This window comes from Mesocricetus auratus, unplaced genomic scaffold (assembly GCF_017639785.1).
Source record: "Mesocricetus auratus isolate SY011 unplaced genomic scaffold, BCM_Maur_2.0 Super-Scaffold_6730, whole genome shotgun sequence".
NCBI lineage: Eukaryota > Metazoa > Chordata > Mammalia > Rodentia > Cricetidae > Mesocricetus > Mesocricetus auratus.
Window position 1 is genome coordinate 30,036,716 of NW_024429184.1, and position 15,297 is coordinate 30,052,012.

Consider the following 15,297-nt stretch of genomic DNA (forward strand, 5'->3'; position numbering starts at 1 on the left):
CTGTGCATTATATTTACCTATAACAGTAGGAATTCAAAAATTTGCAATCTTCCCAAAAAATGGTTGTATGAGTGAGAGATTCCGTTGTTTCATTAAGAAGGCAAATATGCTCAACTGTATAAAAAATAAGTCCAGATAAAGTAAACATAATCATCCACAAAAATATATTAATAATCATAGAATAAAATAATTTTGCAATTTTGTCCTGTCTTACAATATATATTTCTAAAGTCACATCATATCTTCTTAAATCTACAATTCACATTGTGTGCCTAAGCTACAGAAAGTGGTCATTAAGGGACTCCATTCACTCTATTGTGTGATTCTCATTTAGATTGTCTCATACAACTCCTTGACTTGAAATATATTATCCATCAAATCCTTTTCAAATCAACTGACTAGAATGAATATTGTCAATTTGTTCTGTGGTCTTTTTATTTTAATCCACCTCTATTTCTACACTCCAGCATAGATGTTTGTTCAGCAAGCTTGGTTTTGTCTGATCATCAGTACAATTATTTACACATCATTTAAATTTTAATAACTTAAATCATTGGAATTTAAAGAATAATGGGGCTCAATCGGGGTTAGTAAATATTCTCCTCTTAGAAATGTTCATACAAAATATGTTAACTCTTCACAGACTGGAGCATATTGTAAAATACTGTGTCTACCTACATATCATGTACCAGGAAGAGTAAATCTAATCAAGTGGATTGAGGCAACTTCTCAAGGGTAAGTGAAGTGCCAACAGATTCATGCTTGTAATATTCAAAATCAGGAAAACAAAAGAAAGATATTTATCCATTGAACTCTAGCTATTGTTATTGTGTTTCATAATTTACCCTGAATGATACAGGTTCATGTAAAGGGAAAGCCTTCCCACCAGCCTGGTTCCAGAGCCGCATCAGTCCCAAACACACACACAGGAGGCTATATTAATTATGAAGCTGTTGGCCTTGCTTGTTTCTTACTGGCTCGCTCTTAAGTATTTACCCCATAATTGTTAATCTAAGTATTTCTCTAACCAGAGAAATTTCCGGGCTTCCTACCCCATGGTGGTTACATCTCGACTTCCTGTGTTTTACTTACCCAGAGTCCTCCTGGACTCCTAGTCCCACCTATCTTGCTTCCCTATTGGCCAACAGTGCTTTATTGACATATACACAGGACTTCCCCAACAGGTTCACCTCTTAGAATATCTGTGAAATTCCTAAGAATTGATAAAGCCATGGTGTCTTTTCTATGTCTCTCTAAAACTCTGATACTATTCTTGGAAATTATAGAACTCTTTTTGTTTTTATGAATACAGGGGATGTTTCATTATTCACAGCTATTGAAGCATCTACTATATCAGTACTTGTGTTGTTTCTTTGTGTTTCAGTCTTACATCATAATCCAAAATATAGGAAAGTTATCACGTCATATTTTAAGCTATTAACCTGAGTCTGGCTAGACTCAATATTTCTTTCATTAAATTTACTCTTATGAAAAATTCACAAAAAATAGTGTTTTATCCCCAATTCCTTCTTTTTTTTTTTTTTTTTTTTGGTTTTACGAGACAGGGTTTCTCTGTATTGTTTTGGAGGCTTTCAGTCCAGCCTGGCCTCGAACTCACAGAGATCCGCCTGCCTCTGCCTCCCGAGAGCTGGGAATAAAGGCATGCGCCACCACCGCCCAGCCCCCAATTCCTTCTTTTATGCCTCCTTCCCAATAAATCCACAAGCAATTCCCTTTCCCATCCACATGTCTTTTTGTTTTGCGGCCTTCTGATTTTAACATGCATTACTTTGGATCTGCTATAATTCACTGTACTGTGGTGAGCTCATCAGTCAGTACACAAATGATGGCAATGTCTGAGCTTCCACAGAATCGAACAGTCAGCAAGAAGAAACAGAGACACATGGCTCCTTCCTGATCCATGATTGACTGTTGGGCATACCTGGCTTACACTGGCCCATTGTGGGCAGCTGCTGCTTTGATATTATGAATTATTGACTGTTTCATGACTTCAAGATAGCATTTCATAACTTCCCTCCTTATCTTTTAGCTGTCATAGTCTCCCTGCACTATCTACCGACCTATTTGCTGATCTTACAGGAATGTCTTGTTGGCCTTCACTTAGTCCAGTTTTTGGAGCACCAATGTATTTCTGCATTCATTACCTTTCAACATGAAGAGAAGTATCACTTACTGAAATTAAGTTTAGCACTTGTCTATGGGTATAACCATAAATATTTAGAAGGCACCTTGGTGCTGTGTTAACTTAGTTAAACCACAGTATTAAACTTCATCATCCCAAAATCTCCTCCGCCAATATTTTCTTAACGATGTAGACACTGGAGTCCATCTTAAAACCAATCAGACAATTTTCCTGTAGCAGTAATGCCACTATAGCGCTAGTAGGCACATACTGTCTGGTAGGTTGGTGATGTACTTTGCAAGGCTCTCAGCTGTGTAAAAACTGTTGATGTCTTTTCTTCCCAAACAGCCTACAGGCACAAAGCATCCAGCCCATACTCACTTTGATTTCTCTATACCCTACATTTATAAAATGTTGTTTTTTTCAGCAATAGGCTTTTATCAGCTACTCATAGTGTGCAGACAAGATGAATGGCAAGGGCCTATGTTGGTTGGTGAGCATCTCAGGACTACCTTATCAAGAACTCAAAAAGACGTATCCCCAGCACTTCGATTTTGGTTTAGCAACCCCTGCCTATTGCACTCAGCATAATTTAGCCAGAGTCTACTACCATTCTAATACTCCCATTTTTTAAAAGATATTTTAAATTTAAATTAGAAACAAGCTAAATTAGAAACATGTCAATCCCAGCTCCCTCTCCCTGCCCTCTTCTCCCACCCGTACAGTCCCTCAGGCTCCCACCCAGTCCCCACTCCATTCCCCAGGGAGGGTGAAGCCCTCCATGTGGGATCTCCAGAGACTGTCATTTCATTCAGGGCAGGGCCTGGACCTTCCCCCAAGATTCCAGGCTTAGAGGACATCCCTCATTGTGGAATGGGCAACTAATTAGGTCAGTCATTAAACGCTAGGCTCACAACCAAAAATACTCCCATTTTTTAATTTGCCTTAGTGTAGTATGTGTAGTATGTTTAAATCTCTTGATTTCAAATGTTCAGCTGTATAGATCTCTTTTAAGGTTTCTAGTAGGGAAGAGCATGCCTTGCATCAACCCAGGGATTTCCTTTCTTACTTCATGCTTACTGCACCACTCCCACTGCAAAAACTTTTCTAGAGTAAAACAAGTCTAGAAGCAGTAGGAGGTCTGAAATTTTCAATGCATCTCAATTCAAAAGGGAGCTTTTTTACTTTGTTTTTGTACACTTTTGATTACTTCTAAAAGTAAGCAGCTACTGGTATATTTATAGTATAAACAATTGTGTTTGCTGCCATCATAATTCTTATAAATTTAAATAGACAAATATTCAAAACACATTCAGAGTTGAAGAAGGTGTCACACTGAGTGAGCATGAATTGATCACAGACTGCTATAATAATAAAATAAAAATCTCACTTGATAATAAAAATAATAGTCAGGGAAACAAATATACTTTCTCATTATTTTATTATGTGAAATTTTCACTAAAATCATTTTTTAACATTTCAAGTAAAAACAGAATTACAAATGATACTCATTTTGAATGTAGAGAATTTCCAAACCAATATTAAACTGCAGTTTACAAAACACAACTGAGGGTGTCTGTTACTGTGTATATTGTTTGTACAGTAATAGATTATAATGAGAACTAACTCTGGAAAATTTCTATTGTGACAGGTAAATCAAACATATATTCAGAAATATAACTGAGGATGCTATGATTCTAAATCACCTTGTAACAGGCTTCTGGTGGCTCGCACTTTTCTACATCCACTACCTCCCTCTTTAGTGAGTTCTTAATTCTACTGAAAAGAAAAGCATGCAAAAATATAAGCTCACAGGTACAAAACTAAATGGACAACAAATGATCTTCTACAGATGAATGCACGTTGGTGGTTTTATTCTCTAAGGAGATTTTTTTTCTGCCCTGCGCATTACTACTATAAAACCTAATTAATTTGAAAAATAAGATAGGTTGAGCAAATGATGAATGTATTTTAATTCAAAGTCTACAGTTTGTGTCAATAAAATGGAAGTTCCTGTTTTTCAAAACAGATAATTATACTATATGTTGCTGTTTTAATAAATTATGATATGAAATAGAACTGTTCATGTAGGTGTTGCATAATTACAGTTGTGACTAATAACTGACTCAGGTTAGCATTAATTTGTCAAGGAAAACAAAAAATACTTTATGATGATGAGCAGGCAATCTTTGTGATGGTGAGTAATTTTTCAATATTTACCATTAATAGCACAATTTTACTTAGGAATAATTACTACAGATTATATAAAGAGAGACTGGTCTCTGTAAATAATTTTCTCCTACATCTGTAAGTGTAAATTTAAACATATGCTATGAGAAATTTTATTTGAGTTATTGATTAGAAGGGACAAAATGCAATAAATATCAGATAAGTATAAAGAATAAAAAATTAAATTACTAATGAATTGTCTTTTCCACCTCTAACATTCTTCATACAAGATTATTTTTAGCAATATGTATTCATATCCTATTTCTTCTATTGAGGCTAGATACTTTAACAAACATTTCTAAAGTTTTTGAGCTTGAATTTTCTCAGTACTTTCAAGGAAAGTCCAGAGATAAATGTTAATAAAATTAGTGAAGTAATTTTATCTCATGCACTCAACATGACCGGCACTTAATACCATGATTTTATGTGTGCAACATTTTAGTGGTATAAAAATATTCATGTCATAAAAAAGAATAAATTATCAACTCCTTTAAGGAAATGAGTTTCTAAAGCTTTAGCATCAACCAATACAAAGAATTCTATGATTTACTAATTTCTATATTACTGATATAAAGCATTAAAGTGACTTACTTTATTAATGCTGCTATAAATTTTCATATACGTTTTGTTCAGTATTTATTAAATTAATCCCTTGGGTTAGAAATCATAATGTACCTTACCACTGTATCATAATATTACTGATTAATTTTCAAAATGTTATCATAATTTAGGAGGCCATGATTCCATATTCTCATCAGGAAAGCAGGATTGCATAGTCTCATCAAGCTGTACAATACAAATTCTAATAATCACATAAAAATCACAAAAGACTGATGATCATAACTCATGAAAATAACAGAAATAGCAAATGGTTACAAATGAAAGGATGATGTGTAAAGAAAGCAACCTGAGAATTTTAAAATAATATAGCAGTTCTCTCATGAAATGCTAATGGAATCTCATCTCACTCACACATGTCTACAGAGCCATTTGCAAATAGCTGCCCAATTACTTAAGATAATTCATTCTCTTCAAATTTTATTTAGGAAGTTTTTGAACAGAAATATCTTCTTTGAGAATGATCATAAAGGCGACATTGATGCATGACTTACTATTTATTGTTTTGGTCAAACACTATGACCAAAAGTTACATAGAGACCAAAGAGTTTATTTTGGCTTAAGGTTTCAGAAAGAGTCTGTAGAGCTGAGGGCGGTACAGCAGCTGGTTTGTGGAGCTGAAAGATGAGTAATCTTATCTTCAACTGCAAGCATGAATCAGAGAACAAACTTGGAGTGTAGCAAGGTTGTAAGTGCCCAAGCTAACCCTCAGTGTCTTACTTCCTCTAATGTTACCCATAGGGTTTCTTAACCTCTCCAAACAGTATTACCAATAGGATCCCTAATGTTTAAATATGTACACCTAATATGATCATTTCTTATTCAAGACAATGCAACTAATAATACACAAAAGTAAATGAAATAAAACCCCTAAAGTATGAGAACAAAAGTAATTTTGTTGATACTATCACTTATGCAATCTTGCTATATATTTGCTAATAGACCTAATACATTACCCAAAAAAAAGCTGCGCTGAAGTAAGATTTTAGCTATGAGCTTTATTTCAGTTGTGGTAGTTACAAAACTGAGATTAAGTCAGTTGGAATTTAGCAAAAAATGAATGTTCAGTGTCTATGTCCTTAAAAGGAAGGTCAGATATTTAAGACCTTCTTGTCGACATTTAACGGGAGTGGGGATTATAGACGAAAAGAAACAAATACATGAACATGTGCTGAGTAGCATATGATTTGGGTGACACAGGAAAACATGGTACCACTTAGATATTTAATACAAGTGGAAAAAATAGCATCTTCCTAGCACTTACTGTCATTTTTGTGTCTTTCCTTACAACAGCTATTATTACTTTATTGATAACTAGTACATGTATGCAAAAACACAATGCAGCAATATAAGGCTCAAGTCCTTGTTAACTTTAATTGTCAAACTGAAATATCCTATCTCCTAGCATCACCAGAGAGGAAAAGTCTCAGGTGATGAGTTACCCGGATCAGATAGCTCTGTGTACATGTTTGTGAAGGATTTTATTGTTTGTTAGTTGATGCAGCAGGTTGCCCTAGGCTGTATAAGTAACCACCCTCCAGTGAATCAGGAAGCAGAGGACCTCCAGAGTTTTTGCCCTGACTTTTCTGAGCGAAGGCCTGTGATCTGGAAATGCAAGTTGAAAGCCCTTCCTTCACTAAGATTTTCTTTATTTTATTTTTACCACAGTGTTTTCTCAGAAAAACAGAAATGAATCTAGCAGAGAAGACAGGAAACTAAAAACATATTTAAAATGAATAAAAGAAATCAATAAAACAATATTTCAGACATAAAACAAGATATATTATGATAATTAAAAGTTATAGATATTATAGAGATCTTTAAATACATGACAGAAGAAAAGTTTTATTTTAGTATGGAGTTCATGATTTTTAAGTCATAACTGCTGTTCTAGAATATGAGATCTTCAGAACATCTTGTGAAAAGTTTTATGAATACCTGATCATTGCCTTCCAACACTATGAATGATATCTTACATAAGTGAGGTATGAAAACTGCCCATAAATGTCTTAAAGAGAAAGAGCTATATATGTTATACATTTTCTTCAATTGTTCTTGAAACTCATTAAGTATACTAGACATTGTTAAAAAATAAGAAATCCAAAAAACAAAGTTGAAAAATAATACAGAATTACTGATAATTCCCTGATGTAACAAATGTACCATAGTAGTACAATATAGTGAAGTGACCAGGAAAAGACTTTGATAGGGACTCTGAGAACTCAGAATTTAGATGTCTGCAAAAAATGAAAGAAGCTGACAACATATACAGGGCACCAGGCACTCTGGCAGGTGACTCATTTTGATATTTATCTTCTACCTCCACTGTGTACATGGGCATAAACTAACCTGGCCAAAAATTCTTGCAACTTTCCTCTTTTGTGCCCTTTGCTACTGAGTCATAAATGCATCTGTTCTCCGATGGAAGACATAACTCTCCTGGTAGCATTCCATCCTGAAAGCTGGCTGTGTGGAGACAGACGTCAATTAAATTCCAGTCCTTTTAACAGATGCCAGATTGTCTTTATACTTCCTCCTCTGCCAAACACAAGTCCACAAAGAAGGACTGAAGTATTATAGGGATGTAACCTGTTTAGTTCCCAAGTATCATTATGGAAAAATCTATAGAGTAAATATTATATATCTCATTCCACCGAATGATTGTGTTCATTGGTAAGATCTTGCTATTAAGACAGTTATATTCAATAAAGTAATTTATTTAAAAAGAACTACTGAACTTCTATGGCTTAAAAAAAAGCTACATGTCATAGGTCAGTCATAGGGAGATGGTGGTCCTCAAGGTATCATATCCTTGGGAGCAGAGCATCTTCCCTTACCCTTAAAAGTGGTCATTTTCATAAGTAAATCAAGACAAACAATCACTCTGTGGAACTCTCTATTGAAGAATTGATAACATTAATGAGATCTCTCATCCAATCTCTGTCTACTCTTACTCATTTCTAGTTTCAAATTCATTTCATCTGTAATGAAAATAAAAGATATTTTTAGTGTCAGAAGTCATAACATGATTAAGCACATCTGCACAATAGATATTTTAAAAGTACCTCAGCCCAGAACTCAGTACACGATCATAAAATATCAGATTCCATTGTCAAAGATACTAATTCTTTGCACTATGCTGCTATCAGAGGCATACATTTATTTCTAGTAACCTCAGATGTGTAAGACAATGCAAACATTCAGCTCTATGGTTTTGCCAGAATGAAGTCTGTCCTGCAAGTAGAGTAGGAACAGAACTGATTGGTTTAGGAAAAAGTGATGTTACATCTTGTTTAGAAGAAAAAAATGCCAGATCCAAAGATTTTTTTTTCATCTGAGACGTGGATTGAGGTCCAAGAGCAGCATAATGGTACCAAATGGATCAAAAACAACAATAAAATCACTTCTCATGCATAATGCATCGGCATTCACTATTGGAGCTGGTATCACCATCTGCTATCTAATTATTACCGCCTCACACCACACGGTGTTGTGCACCTAATGGAACGACTGTACATTATAACAACTCAGCACACAGACTCTTGGCTGCTAATTATAAGATACTGGTTATTGTTTAAGTTATGGAAATTCTAAAAAATTTGAAGTTCATTGCTTAAAATAAATGCTTTGTAGTACATACTAGGAGAACTAGATATATCTCTGACCTTTCCAAATGATCTGTTGTTCTTTGGTGTTAGGTTATTTTTCTAATATTTATACCATAGAAATTAATTAAGACCTTGACACCCTGTTCCTAATACTTGATCATCATCATTGTTTTTAAGTGAATGCTCTTATTTTGACATTTTGGTGTTGATTTCAAGTTGTTAGGTGAATGGTATAACCACTGCACTATGGAAATGCCAGATATCAAGTTGTAATAACCACCTTCTCTTTTCTCATCTAAAGTGACAAAAATGGTAGTTATTATGAAATCTTTCATAATTGGTTGAAATATGAAAGAATTTGGCATCTGAATAAACACAACTCCATAGAACGATCCAAGTTAAGCAACAAAAATAGCTGTTGGTAGACAATTGCAATGAAAGTTTGCAAAGGCTTTAATAGAAGTATTTATGGGTTCTAAATAGAGTGGAAAGCTGACTCCCCGTCAAAGTATTTAAACTCCAAAGGCACGGATTGTTTTGTAAATAGGACTTTTAGTTATCCAAAACTAAGTAAAGTTTTAATTATGTTTTATATTAAGCAGCTCCAAAAGGCAGTTGCTTAGACTGACATTCATCTTTATTCATAGATTTGGTGATTTAATCAGAGCTTGCAAACAAGCTCCCCATTTTGTCACAGGAACCCCAGAACTAGAGCTCTCCTGTCAGTATAAATAGGGCTCAATGTCATAGGAACAGCTCTGACGTAGAAGATGGTTTAATGACATGGTTTATTAGTTCTGTCTTCAATGAGCCTCCAGCACCAGCCCAGCATTCGTTGCAGAATGGTCCCTAAGTTTGAAGGAAGAGGCTACCACTGTTGTCAATCTCCTTGAAGTTTATAAAGAGTAAGCACAAAATCACTTTGAGGAAACTGCATATAAGAAATTAGAGGTCCGTGACCAGATCTGCAAGGATGAAGACTATGAATACCGCTGTAGGACCATTGTTGGCCACAATAAATCATAGCACCTTAGGAGCACTTCAGATATTGTTAAGAGCGTATTTTCCATAAACCTGCTGGTTTGAACTAAAACTCATTTAGAACATGAACTAAGAAACACATTGTATTCCAATAGAGCAGGAAAAAGGTTTAATTTCACATTTTCCCAACAGCTTGTCACCATCAATGGAAATGATAGCAAAAGCAGAAAATATTGTACACACACACTTAAAGAGCTAATGAAATTACATGTTTTTCTTTTGTTTGGGTTGTTGTTATTGGTTTTGAGTGTTGCTGTTGTTTGTTTATTTTTTCTGCAGACAAGGTTTCTTTCTGTAGCACTGGTTGTACTAGAACTCACTCTGTAGAACAGGCTGACCGTGAACTCAGAAAGTTAGACCTGCTTCTTCCTACATGTGCTGATTTAAAGGTATAAGCTACTGCTGCCACACATGTTTTTGTTGTTGTTTTGTTGTTTTTGATTTGATTATTGGTAATCAAGTAGCTTTTTATTAACAAATTGCAATCAAACTTTGTTAGAATTACTGTCATTATTTTACATGTGAGAAAAATGGTGGTACTGAAGTGACAAAATCTGAGTGCTCAGAGCTCATTTTGGAAGGAAGAAATTATCTTCAAATCCAGTTGTCTTCTCCAGGCTAAACACTATGCATTTCTGCCTAAGTACACACCAATTAACACTGATGTTTAGAATAGTTATCTTAACCTATTTTTTTAATCATTGAAGCTGGGCTCCCTAACAAATAAAAGAAACTAGTGTTTCTTAAGGAGATATTTGAGGAACAAATTTTATGACTGTTTTATTCCTTGGGCATGAATCATAAATTATTCCACCAGGTTTTATTTTGCACAAACTCACAAAAATTTAATGAATTTTCTAGCTACATGTGTTTACACCTGTGCATTAAAATCAATATTTAGAAGAAGCACATAACTAAGGAAGTAAATTTATATTTCAAAGCATCAAACCAGGCACCAAAAGTTACATCGATCCATTGGTTTTCTAAATGTTTATAAATTTTATGCCTTCATTTTCTATTTCATAAGATTCATGATGGGAGAGAATTCACCTTTTACTTTCCACATAAAATTAACAACATGGTGTGGATAGAATGGAGAAAAGGATTATAAAAGTTCCTTTTGGGAAATTTATGAAAACAATTAATTAGTAGTAAAAAGAGTCAATCAGAAAACCCAAATCCATAATGCAAGCCAACTGTAATTACACTGAAAATTTCATTGTGAGCCCTTTTCTCTTCATTATCTGTTATGCCAAGAGAAAATTACATGGAAGAAGATTACAGTTATATTTTGAGACAATTATTTCAAGACCATTTGATAGTGGAGAAGCACAGAAGAGCTTTTGGAAAAATTGCAGTGGCATTTTCTAGAAGGTTTCTCCATTAACGTTAATTATGCTCTCCCCAGAGTCATGAGCTTAAGCAGCTTTTGGAAAGACAAATTCTCTCACCAGCAGGTGGAATTTAATTTTTCACTTCAATTCCATTGACTTAAAACATTTAGATTTGCTTCCTTTTCATTTTTTATAGCTTTATTGAGATATAATTTGCCCACTATAACATTCATCCCATTAAAGGTCATAATTTCACATTGACTTGTGCAGTCATTATCATCTGACACTATTACCACCCAAAAGAATTATTTTGACTGACAACACTCACTTTGCATCTTCTGATACCTAGTCCTATGTAAACCTAGACTGTTGCAGAAAATCTGTTTATACTGCTAAGATGTGTCTCTGCCTAAGGCACCTTCTGGTTGGTTCAATAAAGAGTTAAATGGCCAATACATAGGCAGGAGAGAATAGGCAGGACTTCTAAGAAAAGAAAGAAACTAGGCTTGTGGTTTTTCCAGCAGATTTGAAGCAAATCAGATGTGCTGAACAAAGAAGAGCTAATCACAACCATGTGGCAGAAATGTATATTTTTTAAATGTGTTAATTAATTTGTAGGAACTGGTTGGTGAACGCCTCAGCTAATACCAAGCTTTCATAATTAATAATAAGTTTCTGAGTCATTATTTATGGACTGGTAGTCCAAAGATAGTCTGGCAATACAAGTTGCTAAACTAGACTACTTTGCCAGAGATAGAGAAGTGAAAGAAACAGAAAACTGTGATTTAGTTCACTAAGATTCTTCACTCTATTTTTCACTGTTTGTATTACTATGACACCTCTTCCCCAGTCCCAGAATATAGTCCAGATTTAACAGCTTTCTAAAACATATACTAAACATAACTTCATATTGACCTTAGATATCAGTTCAATGTACCTGCTCCCTTATGCTAGCATTCCTATTACTGAAATGAGATAAGCATATACTAACTTCTTCCATTTTCCCATCTTTGCTGAACACACTTACACAAGAAAATAAGCAAGAGACATTTTGCATCAAATGAGATGTGAATTCCCAATTATGTCTTTTACTGCTTGTAAGACAGGAAACTCACTTATGTTATCTAAACTGAAATTGTATTATTTGTAAAGTAAGGATGGTAGCAATTATTCTCTTACATAGTAGCAAAAAGTCTATACAACTCAGCATGATGATGAGTGGTCAGTGGCATAAACAATTATAGCATTGTTACTAATTTTGTTCAAACAAGTCTTCACCAGGAGATTTTTGCTCAGTGTAGTCAAACTCCACTTAAAATTAAGTTTTTATGGTAATAATCTAAATAGTAAAGTAACCTGAGTAGTTCCCACATCACCACACTTTACTTGAAAAGTTGGAGTCACTGAATGCATCAATTACTAATCTCCTTGTTATGACAGACAACCCTACATCCTACAGATGCAGCTTCAGGTAAAGAGGGCTCATTTGTCTCAGGGCTTCACTCCCTCAGTGTTGGGAAGACATAATGGCAGGACCTTGTTCACCTCTTCATGGGTCAACAGCTAACTGAAAGGATAGAACAATGTACCTACCCTAAGACCTAACAATTCTCACCAAACTCCATCTGATTCAGGTTGCACAACATCCTCAAACATGTCCTCTAGTGTGGGAGCAGGTATTCAAACACAGGAACCTGTGGGGCAAGTATCACATTGAAACCACGTAGGTAAAAATAACAGAGACCAGCATCTTAAATTCCCCAGTGAATATGATTGCTAACTTAGTCAATCTAGATAGAAAAAAATGGAATAAACAACTAAGGTACTGAAAGGAAGTAGGGAATCTGGAAACCATTTTTCTAGTGATTGAAATTCACTGTGATACCTATCACTGCGATCCTTAAACACAAGTTCACTCTGTGATAATACATCTATGTAGATAAAACATTGATCTTAATTATATCAGAACATTGTCTAAAATTTAAGTTTCTTGGATGCAAACATTCTATCTCCCTTTTGGTTTTCTGATTCTCAATCGAAAAAAATGTATTTATGGACTGCAGAATATGCTCAGAAGTCAAGTATTTTCTGATCTTTCAGTAGGCAAGGATCTAACTCCAGCACTCACATGAAGGATCAAAACTGGTTATAACAATTTGGTCCATGCTTTCTAACACCATCATCTGTCCTCAAGAGTCACATGGGAGCCACAAAAAGGAGTAAAAGCAAAACACCTATGCATATTAATAAAATTTAAAACTTTAAAAATTGTTGTTAAATATTCTAATAACTGGGTGAATTAAAAATGATGTAGAAAATATTTATTTAGAAATAAGTATCTGCTTAAAAACAATTTCTTTGAAACAATTCATAAGATTTAAGTATTTGGAAGAAAATGTATATTTTAGTAAAGCATACTTACATAATAAGTCTAAGACCACATTAAGTGCAGTTGTGTTTGTGCATGTGTGTTTATGTCCACGTACGTTTATCTGAATGGGCAAAGTTGAATGGAACTAGATTGGACAGCCCAATGGTAGTATGTGATAACTGAACTAGGTAGATGTTACCCTATAGAATGTTGAATGAAGAGATTTGCTGTTATTTTAGAATACTCTAAGACACATGAGCCTTATTTCTGAACTCTAAAATACAAAAATTCTCACATTTTCATGGAAAGCTTTGGTTATAAAAATATGCCAAACATTGTGGTTAAAAATGATTTAAGCCTATAATTGACATATAAAAAATAAATTTTAAAACATTATAGTATAAGTAGAAAGAGAAAAAAGTTCCAAATCTGGAACCTGAAGTACTAATGTTTTGCCACATTGACCAAATTGAAGTGGAAGTATACCAAGGATCTTTTCAGCTTTTTCATAAAGAATGTATGTTTTCTAAATTCTAACATTTTATCACAATTTCTTTTCTCAAAACTTCTAGAAAGTAAGAACAGATGGCAAGACAACTGATGTTGTTTGTACATGGATCAACAGGAGACATAGAAGAAGCTGACACGGTAAACAGGACAGTCTCAATTTTTCTTATAATTCAATTTACATCCAAGCATTATAGTGATATTTATTTTATGTAATTTCTCATTTTTGGGAGATGGTGTAGGTATTTACCTCTTACCTGCCTCCAGTTAGTACTTCTCCTGCCTCACTTCTAGAATTTTGGAATCACAGGTACATGAACCTGTGTTTCTATTTTTTAATTTAAAACTAATCTTATTTTACATATCAATCCCATCCCAGTTCCCCTCTGCCCCCACATTCTCCCATGCCCTTCACTGCCCCCGAATGCATCACCCACCCACTCCCCAAGGACAGTGAGACCATGGGGGATCATCAAAGTCTGTCACACCACTTGGGGGAAGGCCTAGGCCCTCATCGGTATGTCTGGGCTGAAATAGTATCCTTCCACAGGGACTGAACCTGTGTTTCTGTTACTGATAGTGCGTTTATACTTGGAAAGATAAGCTTATGATTTATAGAATTAAAATTATCACTTATAAAATCATCACAAAAATATTGTACCAAAGTTCTATTGGAAAAGAGGGAAAAAGTAGTATGATATAATTCATGGAGTCTATCAGTAACCCTGGCTGAGATTTAGTTAAGCATAGCATGATACCCCATGCCTATTGGTTTCAGTCTAATACAGAAATAAAGGGCTGATATTTCTTCCTTCTGCACCTTCTGTCATCAAAACTACAAGATATTTCACATTCAGTTCTGTCTTTTGGAAGAATAAACACAAGTGAACAAAACTTCATTTAGTATCTTCCTGTGGGGACAGAGTGTGGGGGAGAGTTAAAATTGTGGGCATGTAAAATTTAATTATCTTTACTATATTTGCTTCCTGAAATATCAAAAAGTTATAAAAGTCAATCTTGTTTCTTTCAGCCAATGTATTTTTGACAAACGTTTGATAGCTTCAAAACATGACTGTGTTGTCTATCAGCAACTAAAATATGTGGATTTTGCAGCAGAAGTCAAGCAACCCAGACTAGACTTATCTACAGTCACCAGCTGATGCTGGATCAAAGCCTCGCAGGATATAGTTTGGCTGGAGGCCTCGATGTTTTGGGAATGAATTATTGCTTTTAGGTCCAGAAGGATGATTTTCTTTCTGTAGCCAAACATAATAAATTCATCACGACCTAACATGTTTAACAAATCATAAGTGATCCTCTGGGAAAATTGGTCTAGCATAGTTTGTGCTTACTCGGCCATTCATTCTTCAGAAATCGATTCTCTAGTGTAAGACCCATACTCTAAGTGTTAACAAACTGTGTTAAATCCTTTCTGGCTCAACCCAA

General features: G+C 34.7%; 1 long non-coding RNA gene across 1 annotated transcript; it reads left to right on the forward strand.

The window, feature by feature from the left end:
* The first annotated feature begins 656 nt into the window (after positions 1-656).
* On the forward strand, positions 657-14,954 carry LOC121139010. The gene is made up of 3 exons (XR_005875883.1): positions 657-735; positions 13,917-13,992; positions 14,882-14,954. It is a non-coding gene; the product is annotated as an uncharacterized LOC121139010 (long non-coding RNA).
* The last annotated feature ends 343 nt before the right edge of the window (positions 14,955-15,297 follow it).